This window comes from Ostrea edulis, chromosome 8 (genome assembly GCF_947568905.1).
Source record: "Ostrea edulis chromosome 8, xbOstEdul1.1, whole genome shotgun sequence".
NCBI lineage: Eukaryota > Metazoa > Mollusca > Bivalvia > Ostreida > Ostreidae > Ostrea > Ostrea edulis.
The window spans coordinates 57,901,787-57,920,784 of NC_079171.1; the positions used below are offsets into that span (position 1 = coordinate 57,901,787).

Below are 18,998 nucleotides of genomic sequence, written 5' to 3' on the forward strand. Positions count from 1 at the left end.
GTTGCAACATTATAAGTATCATATATTTAAAAAAAAAAATCTTTTTGTAGATGTGATACGTGCTGAGGTTTTGTTTGCCAACTTCGTGGCACAGCACAACCTTCCTTTCCTTGTGGCAGATTGCTTCACCAAGCTATGTAAGACGATGTTTCCCGATAGCAAAATAGCCTCCAAGTTTTCCTGTGGGAGGACAAAGACAACGCAGATAGTGAGGCAATCATTGGCACCAAAGCTGCATGAGGAGGTTAATTGAATTTTAATAGTAACTACATGATATGTCTTATATAAATTTGTGATGATTACCTTTTATTTGCTGGAATTACAATAGTAGCTAGACATTGTAATATTGTTTTCATGTACCATATGCCACTGTTATTTATTCATATAATTTATTATTAAACTGTTTGAACTATATAATTGTTTTTATTATAGAATCTGAGTCAGGCTCATGTGCTTGTATTTAAAAGAAAATGAGAGAAATCAGGATGAAAAATGTAAAATTCAGGATCATGTTTCATATATGATAAAGAATGATACAGAAATCAAAGGAAATGACATAAAATTCAGGTTCACGACAAAATGTCGTGAATTTTACAATCTTGAAAATGTCGAACCGCGCAAAATCCCCCATGGGAATTTTCAAAAGTTGGCATGTATGGGCCAGTCTATCAGAGACCCCTGTATTACTAATCAGGTGTTTTAACTATTGAGTTACAGTGGCCAGTCTATCAGAGACCCCTGTATTACTAATCATTGTTCTAACTATTGAGCTACAGTGACCGGTCTAACAGACACCCATGTGTTACTAGTCAGGTGTTCTAACTATTGAGCTACAGTGACCGGTCTATCAGAGACCCGTGTATTACTGATCAGGTGTTTTAACTATTGATCTACAGTGGCCGGTCTATCAGAGACCCCTGTGTTACTAATCATTGTTCTAACTATTGAGCTACCATGGCAGGTCTATCAGAGACCCCTGTATTACTAATCAGGTGTTCTAACTATTGAGCTACAGTGACCGGTCTATCAGAGACCCCTGTATTACTAATCAGGTGTTTTAACTATTGAGCTACAGTGACCGGTCTATCAGAGACCCCTGTGTTACTAATCATTGTTCTAACTATTGAGCTACCATGGCCGGTCTATCAGAGACCCCTGTATTACTAATCAGGTGTTCTAACTATTGAGCTACAGTGACCGGTCTATCAGAGACCCCTGTATTACTAATCAGGTGTTTTAACTATTGAGCTACAGTGACCGGTCTATCAGAGACCCCTGTATTACTAATCAGGTGTTTTAACTATTGAGCTACAGTGACCGGTCTATCAGAGACCCCTGTATTACTAATTGTTCTAACTATTGAGCTACAGTGACCAGTCTATCAGAGACCCCTGTATTACTAATCAGGTGTTTTAACTATTGAGCTACAGTGGCCGGTCTATCAGAGACCCGTATATTACTAGTCAGATGTTCTAACCACGGAGCTATCCAGATTGATATACATGGTTCATATAAATATCAGCCTATGGATAGGTCAATAGTTAGAGCACATGATTTGTAATACAGGGGTCTCTGGGAGACTGGTCACGGTAGCTCAATAGTTAGAACACCTGACTAGTAATACAGGGGTCTCAGATAGACCAGTCATGGTAGCTCAATGGTTAGGGCACCTGACTAGTAATACTGGGGTCTCGGATAGACCGGTCACGGTAGCTCAATGGTTACAGCACCTGACTAGTATTACAGGGGTCTCAGATAGGCCGTTCACGGTAGCTCAATGGTTACAGTACCTGACTAGTAATACTGGGGTCTTGGATAGACCGGTCACGGTAGCTCAATGATTAAAGCACATGACTAGTAATACTGGGGTCTTGAATAGAACGGTGATGATAGCTCGAAGGCAGGGTGTTTGCCTCAAAACCAGCAGGTCACGAGTTCAAGCCCCGTTTGTGCCATTAGCCCATTACTATGACAAACCTAAGATGAAAAAATAGGTAGTGGTTCCTGCTTCACCAAACACTCAGCATTTAAAAGTGAATATCACACGGCAGGTGTTTTAGACATGACCTTAGAAACTGAGGTCCCGTGTCACGGCAGACATTAGCAGGTTAAAGAACCCTCACTGATATGGCTTTGAGCGTTAAGTATAGATCTAAATTTGTAGTACTTCACCTACACTTGGTGACATCTCAATATGAGTGAAATTTTCACAAATAAACAAATATGGTTCATATAAACAAAGCACTACAGTATTCACTAGTAATTCTGTACTGATATAATGCACTTCAGTAAAATCATCATATTTCTGTTTGATCGGAGATTTTGAGGCCCTGGGTTTGAATTCCATTTCCTGTTATGTAGCAGATATTCATGTCTATAAATATTAAATGAAACCAGTGCACATGTATGAATACTGAGTCCTAGAAGTTCTATGAAAGCTCTATCTTAAATAGTTCAGTAGATAATGAAGAGGTCACATTCTTATCAAAAGTAGATTTAGGTCATAAGGTCAAACACTAAATCAAAGTCTTGCCATAAAAATCTAAACACAAAATATAAAAGCTTTTCCTTAAATAGTTTAGAAGATATTAACTAGGCCAGTTTTTTTTTTTTAGAAAATAGGTGGAGGTCACAAGATCAAATGTGATTGTACCACAAGGTCGTCTTGTCAACAAGAACCTATATACAAAATATGAAAGTCCTACCTTGAATACTATTAAAAATATTTGGTAGATTACATTTTCTTAAAATAAGGTCAAATTTCAAGGTCACAAGGTCAAAGGTTATAGTATAAAAAAAAATAGGTATTGTCATAAAAATTTAAATACAAAATAAGTTCAGGAGATATTGAATACGTCAGAATGATCAAACTCCCAGGTTAAGGTCAAACTTCGCAAAATAAGGTTTTTCCATAAAGAATATATACAAAAAATGAAAGCCCCACCTAAAATGGATCCAAATATATTTGATAGATTATGTTTTAAAAGTAGATCAAAATCCGAGTTGAAGGACACAAGGTCAAAATATAAAATGAACTGTCTTGCCACAGGAAATATACATACAACATATACAAGCTGTCATGTAAATTTGAACTTGTCTGGCCCAGTGGTTCTTGACAAGAAGATTTTTAAAGATTTTCCCTATATATTTGCATGTAAACTTTGATCCCCTATTGTGTTCCCAACCTACCCCCGGCCCCTGGGGCCATGATTTTCACAAAACTTGAATCTGCACTGTCTATGGCAGAAGCCTATGTGTAATTTTCAGCTCTTCCGGCTCAATGATTCTTGAGAAGGTTTTTAAATGACATAGCCCTATTTTTGCATTGTCGTTATTATCTCTCCTTTGAAGGGGACATTGCCCTTCATTGGAACAAATGTAAATCCTATTCATCCAAAGATGACTTTTACCAAGTTTGATTGAAATTGGCTCTATAGTTCTGGAGAAGATTTTAAAATTTGTCAGTGTAATTTCACGATTTCACTATTATCTTCCCTTGGAGAAGGATGTTAATTGCCCCTCATTAGACCTAACTTGAATCCCCATCACTCAAATATGATTTGTTTGAAATTGGCCAAGTTGTTCTGAAGAAGAAGATGAAAATTTGAAAAGTTTACAATGATGCAAATGACAGACAACAGAAAGTTTTAATCAGAAAAGCTAACTTGAGTCTTCAATATACCTGTTACTTAGGGGCGAGATCAAAAGATCGGTGTCCGATAAAAAAACTAAATTCAAATAGTTAGGGGGATGGTGGGATAAAATATCTCGTAAGTTTCTGTCATCCAACATTGATTAAACTTTAGTGGAAAGAGAACAATGACAATTAAGCGATTGTTAAAAACCACATAATAACATTACATTTTAATAAACATTTACATGTAATAGTTTTAATGTGCACTTTCATTTGTGAATAAACAGTAGAAAATTACACAGTGTTATTTATAATCGTATGTTTATACGTGTTAATCAATTAGTTTCCAACATTCTAAAGGGGGGGGGGGAGTCTGGGTGAAAACTATGTGAATTAGTTTTTTTGTGAAACATTCAACATTTGATATCACCCCTTACTTGTGTAATATGTGATCAATGGCTATTCAACAAGAGGCTCATGGGCCACATCACTCACCCAAGTCACCTTGGCCCATGATTTTTACAAACTTTAATCTGCACTATATCAAAAAGCTTTAATTTCAATGTGCTGTTTGAATGGGCTAACAAACTTGAATCTGCATTATGTCAGGAAACTTCCATGCAAATTTGTCCTTTACTGGCACAGCGGTTCATGAGAAGATTTTCAAAAACTGTACCTATATATTCGCATGTAACATTTTGATCCCCTATTGTGGCCCCACCCTACTCCTGCGGGTTTTGGTTTGAACAAAATTAAATTTGCACTATGTTAGGAAGCTTTCATGTATATTTCAACTCTTCCAGCCCAGTGATTCTTGAGAAGAACTTTTTAAATGACCCCTCCCTATTTTAGCATTTTTGTGATTATTTCCTTTGAAGGGGGTAAAGTGATTTCCTACACACAAAGAACACCGGAAAAACATTTATAAACAGATATATTAACAAATACACAGAACAACTTACAAGGGGTTAACAAATACAATAACTACACTGCTGCACTATCTAAGACACGTCCGCTTGCCTAGAGTTCGCGGGTAAGAGAGAGAGAAAATCACGTGCAGGCTCAGAGGACTCCGAGCCCGACCAGAAATACCAAAAATCCACCCCCCAATTTCACTACACTCCCCCCTGTTTTGAGGAGGAATGTCCCAATTCCAATAAATTAAACCTGCAGCACTGTAGCTTACATTAGATACATACAATCTACAAATAAATGAATGAATTACACCTATGATTTACAGTATGATAAACTTTACTCTATAAAATCATAGCAATTAAGCAGTCTAAAAAGTTCACAACACAGGAAGTCACGGTTACACAACGCATCACAGAAAACCAGTAACAGGAAAGTCACATCACAGAGTCACAAACTTTCCACATGAAAACGTCACAGGACAGGCATCATCTTGGACATCGGACACGGCACATCACACCAGAGGACATCACATCTTCCAGGTCAGCAGATCCAGAAACACCACAAGGAAATACCCCTGCCCAAGAACGGCTGGGTTACGGCAGCCTAATCTACCCTTCCCCGCATTTCGGGGTACTGAGTGCATGGAGGAGTTCACACCCCTCACACAACTCATTAACTTTCTTTCGTACCCCCTTGCGATGACCAACCCTGGGTTGTCCCTGGTTCACTGTTAGTTGAACCTGGGATGCACAGCCATCATCCCACGACCAATGGATACTCGTGAAGCCACAACAAACCCATCCCGTTCATTGCTTAGACGTTTATCAGGAGGAAGCCTCTCAGTCAGAAAAGGAACACTGCTATCCCACCAGGCTGACCGGGACAGAGCCACAAACCCCGCATTTGCGGGGTCATCTCCACGAGACGCAGACACAACACACCCTCCATCAGACCAACACACAATGGTACATTTATCAGGTGCCTTGGGGACAAACGCCCCTGGGAAGTGATAAGCCACTGCTTCAATCATGGCTGGGGCATTGGTAATGATTAGACTGTGCCACTCAGCAACAGTCTCTAACACTACAACTGAGGCCTGCATGCTTTCACTATTGCATGGAATACCAACACAGCCCTCATCACAAACCTCCGCACATGCATCGATTCCAACCTGGAATAATCCAGACTCACTAACATGACACTCAACTGCATCCTCACCCCCAGACTCGCCCTCTGCATCCGAGTACTGGCCATCAACTGAATGCAAGACCAGAGCCCGTGCCACATCAATTTCCCGCCGTCCAGCACTACTGGTCCAACCACTCAAACTCAGCTGATCATGAGCTGAGAGACATGATATACCGACCACACCAGACCGTGCCTCAACCAAACACCCCGACTCAACTGTGGAAGGATCATCATCCACATCGCAGAACACATCAACAGCCATGTCAACATCAATACCCAGAGAACACTCAGAGCTACCCCGAGAAGTCATATCACTATGGCAACCAACACTATCCCCGGTGTTCTCCAGCCCATCACCCTGGTGACTAACACCTGCCTCAGTGTCCTCCGGCCAACCACACAACTTCTCATCTGCGCCTGGCAGCACTCCCGTCTGCGCCGACCCTGTGTCCCTGACCCCTAATTCACTCCGGGCCCTCTGAACAACCACACCCGTCAACAACAAAACACTACTGCCCACCACAGACTCACAACTACTCGGTTTCACTGGCATCCTGACCTCATGACATACTCTGTCGACCGACGACCCTGCTGCACTGGAGCTACCCAATAAGGGTTTACGGAGCACTTTCCCCGACCTATTGTGAGCTCCGGTCCCTGGAGACCGACCAACTAACACGCACTGACTAGACAACTTGGGACCATCCCTACTAGCAGCCTTACAGTCTTCTGTACTGACATGCCTAACGAGTGGAGATCTCGACCTTGACCTGCTATGTCTAATCCCACGTCTGATTGGCGAGAGATCGAAACGCATACCCCTATCTGCATTGCCCATAGGCCTCACAGGCACCTCACTCGTCTGCAACTTCAACTGTGATGCACCAACACCTGACTGACCCTGCGAGATGCACTGGTGACATGGGGGCCCTGGGGAACTCTCGTTTGCATAGATGGGCGAATGATGGGGAGACTGAGGTTGGTCATGACTACCACCACTACTAGTACGGCTAATGTAATAGGTGTTTTCCAAAGATACCAACCCATTACTGCTGAGGACTCTATGGCATGGCTCACCCACCAAGCTGGGGCAACCAACTTGCTCGTCCAATATAACTGGCAGAGTTGGTTCAGAGTACCCCCCTACTTGACCTACGGACAAGGTATCCCAACCTGGATTTAAAGATGAAACCCACAAATCACCCCTGGGCAGAGGCCCTGGGGAAGAGTTACCTACATTCCCAGGACACCCCGCTAACTGCTGACCCACTACTATGGAACTGTCGCCACCCCCACTGTTTCTCCTGGACATTACCTGACTGATCATGTTACTAACATTGTTAGTCAACTGTGCAATCTGATTCTCAAAAACCTCTTTCATGGCCCCTAATTGGGTCTCTATCATCAGAAGCCGACCTTCCAGCGCCTGTGACAGATTAACTAACCCAGTCCCATGTCCCTGGCCTGAAGCTACGACAGAACCCATTCTATCTAGCTGGTAATTTTGGTCCGTTTCCAGTCCCCCATGTGGCCCCGCATTCCATCCTTGAGTGCCCGTCACGCCCCGCGTAACATCACCCCCGGAATACCCCTGCCACCCGGCGACCCCGCATCCCCTACTTGGGTACCCGCCAAGCTTCCCTGCCCTACTACCTTACCCAGAATACCAGGCCATCAGAATTACTGCCTACTGCCTAGCCACAAACCAGAATAATACAAGACAAGGCACAATAATTACATTTAACCATGTAAACTAATAAAATTAACTACGAAATTCTAACATTTCAAAATGGCTCCCACCTGCGACCACGCGGCCCCCGCTATGATCCGCGGCGCAGGTGGGCAAAATATCCTACCGGCGACGCCAATAAAGTGATTTCCTACACACAAAGAACACCGGAAAAACACTTATAAACAGATATATTAACAAATACACAGAACAACTTACAGGGTTAACAAATACAATAACTACACTGCTGCACTATATAAGACACGTCCGCTTGCCTAGAGTTCGCGGGTAAGAGAGAGAAAATCACGTGCAGGCTCAGAGGACTCCGAGCTCGACCAGAAATACCAAAAATCCACCCCCCAATTTCACTACACTGGCATGGCCTTTCATTTGAACAAACTTAAATGATCTTCACCCAAGGATGCTTTTTTCCAAGTTTGGTTTGAAATTGGCCAGTGGTTCTGGAGAGGAAGTCAAAAATGTAAAAAGTTTACAGACAGACAGACAGATGACAGACAACAGGCGATCAGAATCAGGTGAGCTAAAACAGTTGAAATACGCATTTTGTTCCTTCTATAAAGTACATGTTCTGAGTGTCCTTGACTTTTCAAAAACAGAGTTTCCGAAAACCAAATATTTCTGTCAGTCATTCGGACTGATAACATAATGTGTTCTACCAATCCGAAGCAAATTCTATCAGTCCAAATAAATTCCTATATAATTTTCACTTTAACAAATTATTGTTCAATGTAGTATATGTTCTGTTAAGTGTTTTAAAAATAAAAAAGTGCAAAATATTCAAAGATGTCTCATGATCGGAGATGGTTGAAAATCTATAATTTTTTGATCAAGAAGTGAAGGTGGATTTGGGAAAGTGTCTTGTTTGCCCTACCTCAATACAAATGGAGCACGTCATGCCATTTTCTCCATGTTTGAGCCATTCCCTTCCTTTCTGCCACTCTATTTTAAACTATTAAACTCACGGATACGAGTTTCTTCGTACTTTTTTCCTCAGTCACACCATTCTGTACCAAGGGGGCTTTTCGTTTAATACCAGGCTTTAAACCTGGTACAAACTTTATCGGCCACATGGCAATATATCAGAGTAAAGTAAGCGCTTAAATGAAAATGAAATTTTGCACTCTCCAATGCGTTTTTGAGATTATGATGAAAAGAAAAAACTCTCCGGATACAAAGAAAAATTCCGGATTGTTAAGGAAACAATAATCGGTCATGCGGACCGATAGTATAGCAAGTTTTATCAGACATTTCGATTTTCTATCGGATTTGCTGGTAGGACCGATGGTTTACGGAAACTCTGCAAAAATGACCTTGAACCAAAAGTCCCCTGTCCCAAGAACTATTGCTGATCAATTACTGTTGAAATAAGGCACTTTCATTTTCTGAGTGACCTTGGCCTTTCCACAATGACCTTGAGAGACTTTGATCCACAAGTCTTTACCTGAATATTTGTGATCAATTTGATCAATTTCTGATGAAAAGTTTAGGAGATATGAGGTGGAACAGACACGACAGAGACTATATTTATGCTCCTTAAATTTTTCGGGGATCTTAAAAGTGTGTAAAGTTTACATAAGAAGGACGGATGGACCACAGACAACGGGAGATCAGAAAATTTCACATGAGATTAGATTTCAAGTGAGCTAAAAAGGAAAACAAAATTACCAGCTCCATACAAAAGGCTATCTCCAAAAACGGATCAGATCTGATGGTAAGAGAACTGCTTTCTGCTTCTGCTTCATCAGCAGAGTGTCAACATCTCTTGAGGTCCAGAAAGCTGAAAAACCAAAGTAGCATTGAGTGCTGGAATCACCAGAAATCAGACAGGCAAGTAAAATTGTCTGCTAGTTAAAAATCCTCAGTAAATTTTTTGAAGAGATTTTTGTCAAGCGAGCTTGTTCTCTGTTTCATGACAGAATATGAATAAGAACTCTGCAATGCAGGGCATATGTTTCCGTAATGAATTTATACAAGCATGAAGTCCAGTAGCGACCTTGACCTTTGGACCCCAAAATCAACGCATACAAATAATTTCAGATAAATTGTTAGAAACATAGTTTATAATCTTAAAGAGTTTAATCACAAAGAGGCCCTTAGGCCACATCACTCACCCGAGTCACCTTGCTCTTGGTCAGCTGTTTTGATTTTTAATTTTTTTGTATTTTCAATCATTATTCCTATGAAAAATGTTGACCCAATCTTGTGGCCCCACCTACCTAGCCCCTAAGCTCACGACATAAAGCAAACTTAAATTCACAGAACACAGGAATGCCTCAATACCAATATGACTATTCTGTAAAACGTTCAGGTCATTATATGTATACAAAATATGAAAGTTCTACCTAAACCGGCAGGGTTTGACATTTACTTTTTTGAGCACTAGACCAGTCGGGCTACTTTAAATGATTTTTACTAAACCTGACTCTATATCCACTAGTCCTGACCAACTTTCCAGAAAAAACCCCTGATAGTTTCTCCATATTTAAATACTTCATTTAAATGACAAACGTTAAGTTTGAACCAAATCGTATTTAATTGTCTCAAAAATATCTTAAGTCTCGTCCTTCCATTTGATTTTCAAACACGTTTTCTGTTTCTTTAAATTCTACCCGGCACGGATATTCTTTAGTCTAGTTAGTAAAAAATGACCTCAACCGGCTTTTTATTTAATTTATATTTCATAATCCCTGCTTTGTTTCTTCCTAACCTTTTCTTTTTTCTCATGGGACGTCTTTCCTTGAGGACGAGAAGTCGTATTTAAATATAGAGACATTCCCGCACATATGTCAACACCGATAAATAGCTGTTTACGACGTAATTTATTGACTTCATAAACACTTTATTATATTCAATTCAAATAAACTGTTTAAAAAGAACATCGAGTAGATGTCGTAAAACATCACTACCGACCGCGACTTATTTATTAGAACTAAGAAATAGAGATTATTCCATCACACGGTTCAAGATTGCTTGCAAACTCTTTACAGTTATTTTCTTTTAGTTAAGAATAAAATATCTTACGGTTTAAAGTAAAGTTTCTTGTTTATTTTTTTAACACGACCAGTCGGACTAGTAAATCGACATTTTATCCGACCGGACCTATCATTTAGTAGACTCGGTCGGTCGGACGTGCCTTAGTGTCAAACCCTGACCGGTCAGTAGATCAAACTCTAATGTCAAGGTCACAAGGTGAAAAACTTTATGGCTATAAAAAAGAATGTAAATATGAAATATGAGAGTCCCATTGCTAATTATTCAAAAGTTATGAGGAAGGTTAATATTTCAGACAGACAGGACAAAAACAATTCCACCCCATCCTTAGTCAGGATCATAAAAAAACCTTGTTTTCACACAACTTGGGGACATTCGCATTTGGATATGATTTAGTATGGCCCTGCTCCTCTTGAAAAGTCTTTGTTTTCATAAATTTTCTGCATATTACCATATAAAACTCTGATTTCATATCGTGCCCCACCCTACCCCTGGGGTCCTTGTGTTCAACTTCAATTTGAATTAAATGCAGCTACTTGCATATTAATAGTGAGCGCAGTGCTCTGGCTCATATTGCAAGCTCCAATGACTGAAGAGCACAGAATAACCCGAGCTAAATCTGAACCTTTAACAGGATCATCCCAGAAGTCTCTGTCAAAAATGGCGGAGATCTCGAAAAGTCACACTTTGGACTATATGAATTTCTTTGAAAGGATATGTTAAGATTCCTACGGAAACTTTAAGAATTGGGCGATGTTCAGGGAGGAATGGTTTTCTGAGGGATCGATTTGGAGAAGTTTCACTGTATTTCCCCTTTCAAGTTGACACGCTGCTTCATTTGAACAAACATGAATCCCCTTTTCCCCAAGAATGTTTTGTGGCAAGATAAAAATCCCTCCCTGCTCAAAGACCATAAGTGCCGAGCATAGACCTAAATTTTGCAGACCTTCACCGGAAATGGTGATGTCTCCATGAGTGAAATTTTGTTGAGGGGATGTTAAATGAATAGATATACAATCAATCAACAGATGACAATAACGAACGGGCAGATCAATAGCAAAAGATCACCTGAGTGACTAAGGTGACCTAACAATGCATTCCTGATGAGTCAGGTACATAGAATCTACTGGTAATATAAAGAGAAGATAACGAACAGTGATCATGCAATTTTCATAAATTCCACAAAGTATACAAAATTAAGAGAAGGACAATTTATACTTATAGGTATATATTATAATTGTAAGTAAACTGAGGCAATATATGTGTTCATGTCTTTAACTAGTAACCGTAGCCAAATTCAAAGCATTCAAACAGCATTATAAGTCTAAACTTAGATGATTTGAAAGTGAGCTGTATTGTAGTCATCTAGTCTAAGGGAGATAACTGTAATATCTGCTTTCATGCTCTCTACAGTCTGAACTTATGAGAAAATTTAATACTTCTCTTGAATCTTCTTTGGAAAATTCCCAGGATTGCTACATCTCAGCAAAACCACAGATATATTAATTAAAGTGTTCAGCCTCTACTAGCAGGTAATAATGGCTGAGGAAAAGTCTTCTATCCAGCATCAACCACTCTGTCTCTACAAATATCCAGCAATCAGTTATGAATTAAACTTGAGAATGTAAATGTGGCTGATATGAGTAACAAATATTGCCAGCTAGTGAACGTCAAGACCCTCAGGAAAAATGAGTCTCCACGTGTCACCCTTGTTTAGAGCAATAGGTAACCACTGACCTGGACAGTGCTGCTGGTCAAGCAGCAGATTCCATCTACCAGGGCGGGCTTCTGAAAAAACAAAACATTGACACTTGTCACTAGTCCAAGAGCATAAAAATGAGTTCAAAAAGCATCAAGTTTAGGTCCCTATTTTAGCCAAAAGATACATGCAACATAAAACAAAACCTGTATATATAACAATAATATCTATTTTTAGCAACAACCACGCTCGCTAGGTGGCGTGTCATGTTCTATTTTTATTTCTACAGGAAAGGTTGGACGAGGTTCCACCCTATTTTTTACGGGCTAGTATGGATAAACCTAGAGCCTACAAATGATACGAAGTTGATCGTTCGGATCTATAATAGCTATATTTAGCGTATCTCACGTGATTAGGCACATTCCAGAAAATCCCTTTGAGATTGAAGCGATAAAGCAGAGCGAGTATATGTAAACATTTACTTAACGGTGAAATACGCAACAAAGAGTGACATATTAATACCTTTTATGCATGAATAAATTATACTGAGGTCAAACATGGACGATAATTGCCCGTGTTCATATAGTATTTGATTGATTTAGATATCCAAGGAAAGATAACTCCCATTATTAACGTACTCACAACGTACCGGTGGTATACAATAATACAATGTTTATACATTTCTGAATGATGAGTGAATCTTTATTTTCATCAGAATCTTTTCCATCACACTCGCAGACCAGGTCCCCATACCCCTACCAGTGTCAATCTGTGACTGATAGCAGTGCGGTATTTAATTTGATATAGTCTAGAGGAAATTCGAAATATGGTAGTGGCATTTCTTCCTCACTGAATTAGCTGGATTTTTAACGTTTAAAGAAAAGTGGGGTATGGACTGGGGGGTTAAAAATGCTATTTTCCAAATTTTCAACAATATTAATTACAAGGCAAGGCAAAAGGGGTCATAAGCTACAGATGATGCAATTTTCACTTGCAAGTTGCACTACCGCTCAAGTTACACTTAATTAGTGACTTACTTACAGATAAATAAAGTAACTTACAAATAGTTTTATTTATTTATTTATCTATCATTTCATTTCCTTTTTTTAATATCATGGTTTGTACTTGAAGAGTCATCGCAATAAAGGGACATTAATTATTAGTGTTACAAAAAAATCTGATCATGCAGTTTTTAAATTTTTGAATTTTGAAAAAAAAAAAAAATAGATTCTGATACCACTCAGCCCCCCGACTGGCCAGAGAGTTCTGCTTCTGTCAGTTCTGATGCAACTAGCTCAGCCCCCAGACTGGCCAGAGAGTCCACTGTTTCGGTAAATTCTGATAATGATGCAACTCAGCCCCCCCCCCCCCCCCCCAACAGCTCTACCAGAAGTTCTCGGAAAAGACTTGCTGATGTTTAATAAATCAGTTTTCCTATTAATTTTACTTTTGCTCCTGTTCATCAGTTCATTAGGCTATGGCCCAATCTGATTAAATTTAAGAACGTTGATCCGCTCCGTATTCCTCTTCCTTTCCTGTATCTGTGAAGTCCAGAGGTGAGATATATTCTTTCCAAAACAACTAAGAATGTTCATGGAACAATTAAGTATTAATTGTTTTCCTTTTCTGTTGTATGCCTTATTTCAAGAAATAACTTTCAGGTCACTTTTTAATGTGAAATGGAACATTTTCAATTTTTGACAACCTGACGGTAGGGGTGTTTAAGACACTATACCTCATTTTCTGTAAGGAAGTGGAGTAAAAGGAATTCAGAATTGAATTCAGCATACTCAAAATTGGTAATTACACCTGTTTTTTATTGTTTTGGGTAATGGTGTTTCAAGAAATAAAGTTGGGTCACTTTTTGATGCGAAATGAAACATTTTCCGTTTTTGGCAACCTGACGGTAGGGGTGTTTAAGACACTATACCTCATTTTCTATAAGAAATTGGAGTAAAAGGAATCCAGATTTGAAATCAGCATACTCAAAATTGGTAATTACACCTGATTTTTATTGTTTTGGGTAATTTTTAAAAAAATGGGTGGTGGTTGCTACTATTTTAATTACTTACAAAGAGTCAGACTTCTGAATCCTGTTTGTAATTCTACTTACCATCAACTGTTTGAAGGCCGATTCTGAATACCCGCAACTTCAGCAGTTGGATTGCAGCTGGAATGCAGTAAATTGAGTACTGCTGCCTGTCGACTGACCAGACTTCAGTCACCACCTATAGGAAAAAAAACTCACATGATTAATGAACAGATTTGATATATATTTTCAATGGTATGTTCCTATTGCAATTAAAGAGCTTGAAATATTAGAATAATGAACTGCGTTTCATCTACTACCTCTAGATATTCATATGCCCTACCATGGAATAAGATCCCGATGAATATAAAAACGTAACTAACAATATAAACAAGAGGTCCAGTTGCCACATCGCTCAGCTGAGCCACCTTGGCTCTGCTGTTGTTCAGTGTCAACACCAAATTATAACAAGGTCTTGCCATAAATATGGTAAAGAATTCATATTAAAAATACGAAAGACCTAGGCCTACCTTAAATAGTTCAGTGAACCAGAGCTCCAGATAAGGTGTGTATCAATGTAAATGCTTGTTGAATTTTACCAAATACGCATTTAAGTTGAAAATCATGCATACAATTACGCATTAGCAGTGAGTTTTCAACATTTTTCAAAAGGGTCCTGTGGCTTTCGAATTGGGAATAATTGTCAACATTTTGATCAAATTGGGAAAACCTAAACATTATTGTAAATATGCTAAATATATCATATCAAACAAGAAATCAAACACAAATTGATGTCATTCTTCTTTTATTTTACATATTTAACTTTCTTTTCTTTAAGTTCTTAATTTTTTTTTACTATTCTTTCTAAATCATCTAGAATTGATGCACGTCTTTGTCATGTCGTACATAAACAACTCACATTGAACTTATTTTTTTAACAAATACGTTTTTCGCCAGTTTGTATTATTGGCAAAAGTGCAAGTTAAATTGGGAACAAAATGATATTTTTTGTGAGGGGAAAGGGCTGATATCCGGACCTAAAACAGGTCTTAAATAATCACTGATTAGCGAATTTAAATACGTTTACACCCCCAAAGTAATGCGTACTTGTGATACATGTAGTATGATAAAAATACAAATTATCTATTCATATGAATGAGGTTAGCCCAAGGCTTGATCATAGATGAAATAGCGCTATGAAATGTATTTTGATGACAATCAGAATTTATAGGTCAGAATTATTTTTAAAAGTATGTCATACTTACAGGTCAAGGTCACACTACATTGGATCACATGAAAGATCTTGCCTAAGGAACGTATATACGAAATAATGAAAACCCTAGCTTAAATAGCTCTCGAGATATTTTTTTATATCAGAATGTAAACCTTTGATCCCCTATTGTGACTCCACCTTACCACAGGGGGCCATGATTTGATCTGACAGATCAAACTTGAATCTGTCAGGAAGCTTTCATTTATATTTCAACTTTTCTATCCCAAAGGTTCTTGAGAAGATTTTCAAAGATTTTCCCTCGATATATTCACCTTTAAAACTTTTATCCCATATTGTGGCCCCACCATACCCATGGAGGCCATGATTTGAACAATCTTGAATCTGCTCTATGTCAGAAGCTTTAATTTAGATTTCATATTTGATCGGTCAACCGGGTTCCATCGCTGATGGCCAGTGTTCAGTTGCTAGAGCGCATATATAATGACTAGAGATTCGGGGGGCCAAGGTTCAAATCCCGGTCTTGTCCAAATTGCATTTTTTTCCTTCCTGTTACCTTGGGTACTGTATACCAGCCCCTGGAATTGACAGGTGAAAATACCCGATTAGCGTTGACCTCTTCAAGCTGGTGGCCAGTTAGCTCAGTTGGTAGAGCACCTGACTAGAGATTCAGGGGGCCAAGGTTCAAATCCCCGTCTGGCCCGTTGCATTTTCTTCCTTCCTGTTACATGTTCTACACATTTTTGTAACACCCCCTCAGTTATGATATTGTGTCTATCAACTTGAATGCACATATCAACACTTTACATGCATCAAAAGGGGATCCAGGTTAGAATAGGTCCTCAGTACCCTCCTGCTTGTCATAAGACTTAAAGAGGTGACTAAATGGGGCGGTCCTTCAGATGAGACCACAATAACCGAGGTCCCATGTCGCAGCAGTTGTGGCACGATAAAGATCCTTCCCTGCTTAATGGCCATAAGCGCCAAGCATAGGCCTAAATTTTGCAGCCCTTCACCGGCGCGGCAATAGTGACGTCTCGATATGATTGAAATATTCTCAAGAGGGACGTTAAACAATATTCAATCAATCAACACGTCGCGCAAGTCACATCTCTTGTCCACCATCTCCTGGTTAAAAATATATTAATTCCTATATATTATACTTTAAACCCCTATAAAAGTCCCTTATGGTGATGTGCTTGCACAAATTCAAATCTTCTGTCGTCCTGCCCAGACCCCAGAGATCGAAAAACACATTAATCCACTGGAAACAGTAATTTGGTATCTAATAATTATTATAATACACCATACCACCCCCTAATAAAATACATACCTATATCTAGACTACATTAGGTTACTTTGACAATGACCCCCCCCCCCCCCCCCCCCCCCCCCCCCCCCCCCCCCCCCATATAAAACCATCCTCATTCATGCAACTCAGGTAAAGGCAAATAACCATAAAAATAAATAGTACCTACATGTAACAATAATTTTCGCTGAGTACCTTCAAATATCCCTAAAATAAGCTCTCTTTCTGACCATGCTGCTTCGGCATCCATTTTCGTTTTCACTGCGTCTTCTGCTTCAGCAAGAAAGATAACTCTTGTTTTTAGCACTCGCGCATCCTCGAAAATTCCCGGTACTAAGACGATTCGCACTAGGACGGTTCGCCCCAATTTGCGGTACGAAACGTCCCATGTATTTTCCAATTACTTTGGTTATTATCTATATAACTACATATCTAAGAAGTTTTGTCTGATTACATTTGATGTTAACATATACATGTATAGACAGGCATGATGCTAGTCCATGCATGCCGAATTTCCTCAATCAAATTAGATCTTGATTTTAATTAGTACTTGAGTGTGATATATTTTATATATGATTTATAGTCACATGTTCAAGTAATACAGGTACGGGATGGGATCCATCGTCAAAACGTAGAGAAAATCATCGACATATTCAACTCCACAAGATATACCATAACATGACTCCCAATTATCTAAACAATATAATTCAGTCTCTGAGAAATCAAGGTCACAACTACAACACAAGAGCAACTAATTCACTGCAGGAAATCAACTCTAGAACCAAGCTATACTTTAATTCATTTTTTCCATCTACAATAAGGAAATGGAATGCACTTCCTCGAAATGTCCAATTAAATCCCTCTAGCTTCAAAAAATATCTTAATGTAAGTGCCATTGATATTCCAAATTATTTTTACTTAGGAACCAGAATCGGACAAACTCTTCATGCAAAATTGAGATTAGAATGCAGTGCTCTTAATCTTCATATGTTTCAAAGAAAATTATGCAATTCACCCCTTTGCATTTGTGGAGAAGTAGAAAGTATTGATCATTTTCTTTTACGCTGTAATATATACTCAAGAGTTAGGACCAATACAATTCTGACACTGCCATATCCACTTAATGTAGAATTATTGTTATACGGTAATGAAAATTTATCTGAAAGTGAGAACAACAGCATTTTTTATTTAGCCCAGAAATTTCTTGTTGAAAGTAAAAGGTTCTGAGCCTATACCTCTGAAAGCTGTTCTACTACATCTACATGTAATACTGTCATATGTGCACCAAGGTTGTAATAAGTGGAAAACCTGTGCTTATTACTTATTGTTTATAAGGCATATAACTCTACAATTTGTTATTTCAACTTTGTCTATAGTTTATATTTATTTGATCTGTATCGACACTTATCATACATATAAACGTGTGTTATTTTTTCTCCCAATACTCATTTCCAGCTCTTCTCTCTTATTCCTTTTTCTTTTTGTATGTATTGTAATAATTAGTATACGACTTATTTTACTTAGAATTTTCATACTTGTAAGATATTTAGAGCGAGATTAATATAAGCCTTTTGGCTTGTTTCTCAATCTATTTCATGTATGAGACATTGTTTGTAAACATTATCGAATTATTTACGAATAAATATTGTTTAAACTAAGTAATACAGAACATTAAATTTTTCCTATTTCTTAATCGAAATTATTCATGTATATCCGATAGCGGGTATCTATGGAAATCATAGTCTCTTATTTAGAAAAGCAATCTTTCTTTCTTTCTTTTCACTCTCAGAGAAATAGATTTATTACTTGGAACAAATTCAAATGTTTATCTGGTACGGCAAAATATATATTTTTAAACAGAACACCATGCATGCAATTCTTTTAACACACCAATTTTTAAAATCATCTATATTAACGTATCTGGTATTGTATATGGAATTTTCATATTTCTGCCAATGCAAAAATTTGATCCATAAACTCCACATTGTTGTATCTCTGTTATGTACAGATTGAAGAGATTATTTTAATTTTGTTTTTATTAGTATATATAAACGGAATCTCATAAATGAAAGGAGTCTCCTCAATATATTCTCCGTGGGAATGACATCTGGAGCATCTCCGCAAAATATAGATGCAATTAACTTAATATTTAAAGTGGTACCGCCATCGCGATAGTTGTGTCTTTAATCTCGCTTAGATCACTTACAGCTTACCTAGTTTGTTGAGAGTGTTAATCCCTATAATTATAATTC

At 38.5% G+C, this 18,998-nt stretch overlaps 2 protein-coding genes and 1 long non-coding RNA gene across 4 annotated transcripts in view; 2 read left to right on the forward strand and 1 right to left on the reverse strand.

Annotated features, from left to right (window-relative positions):
- The window catches only part of LOC125661245 (uncharacterized), a 211,627-nt gene that overhangs the window by 186,409 nt on the left and 6,220 nt on the right, over window positions 1–18,998 (forward strand). The window lies entirely within an intron of this gene.
- Window positions 1–18,998, forward strand: part of LOC125661226 (uncharacterized) — a 117,534-nt gene that overhangs the window by 48,588 nt on the left and 49,948 nt on the right. The gene's annotated exons all lie outside the window — the stretch shown is intronic.
- LOC125661253 (uncharacterized) lies at window positions 8,029–17,038 on the reverse strand. The gene is made up of 5 exons (XR_007364788.2): window positions 16,942–17,038; window positions 14,291–14,405; window positions 12,216–12,266; window positions 11,918–12,060; window positions 8,029–9,264 (listed from the first exon to the last, which is right to left on the reverse strand). It is a non-coding gene; the product is annotated as an uncharacterized LOC125661253 (long non-coding RNA).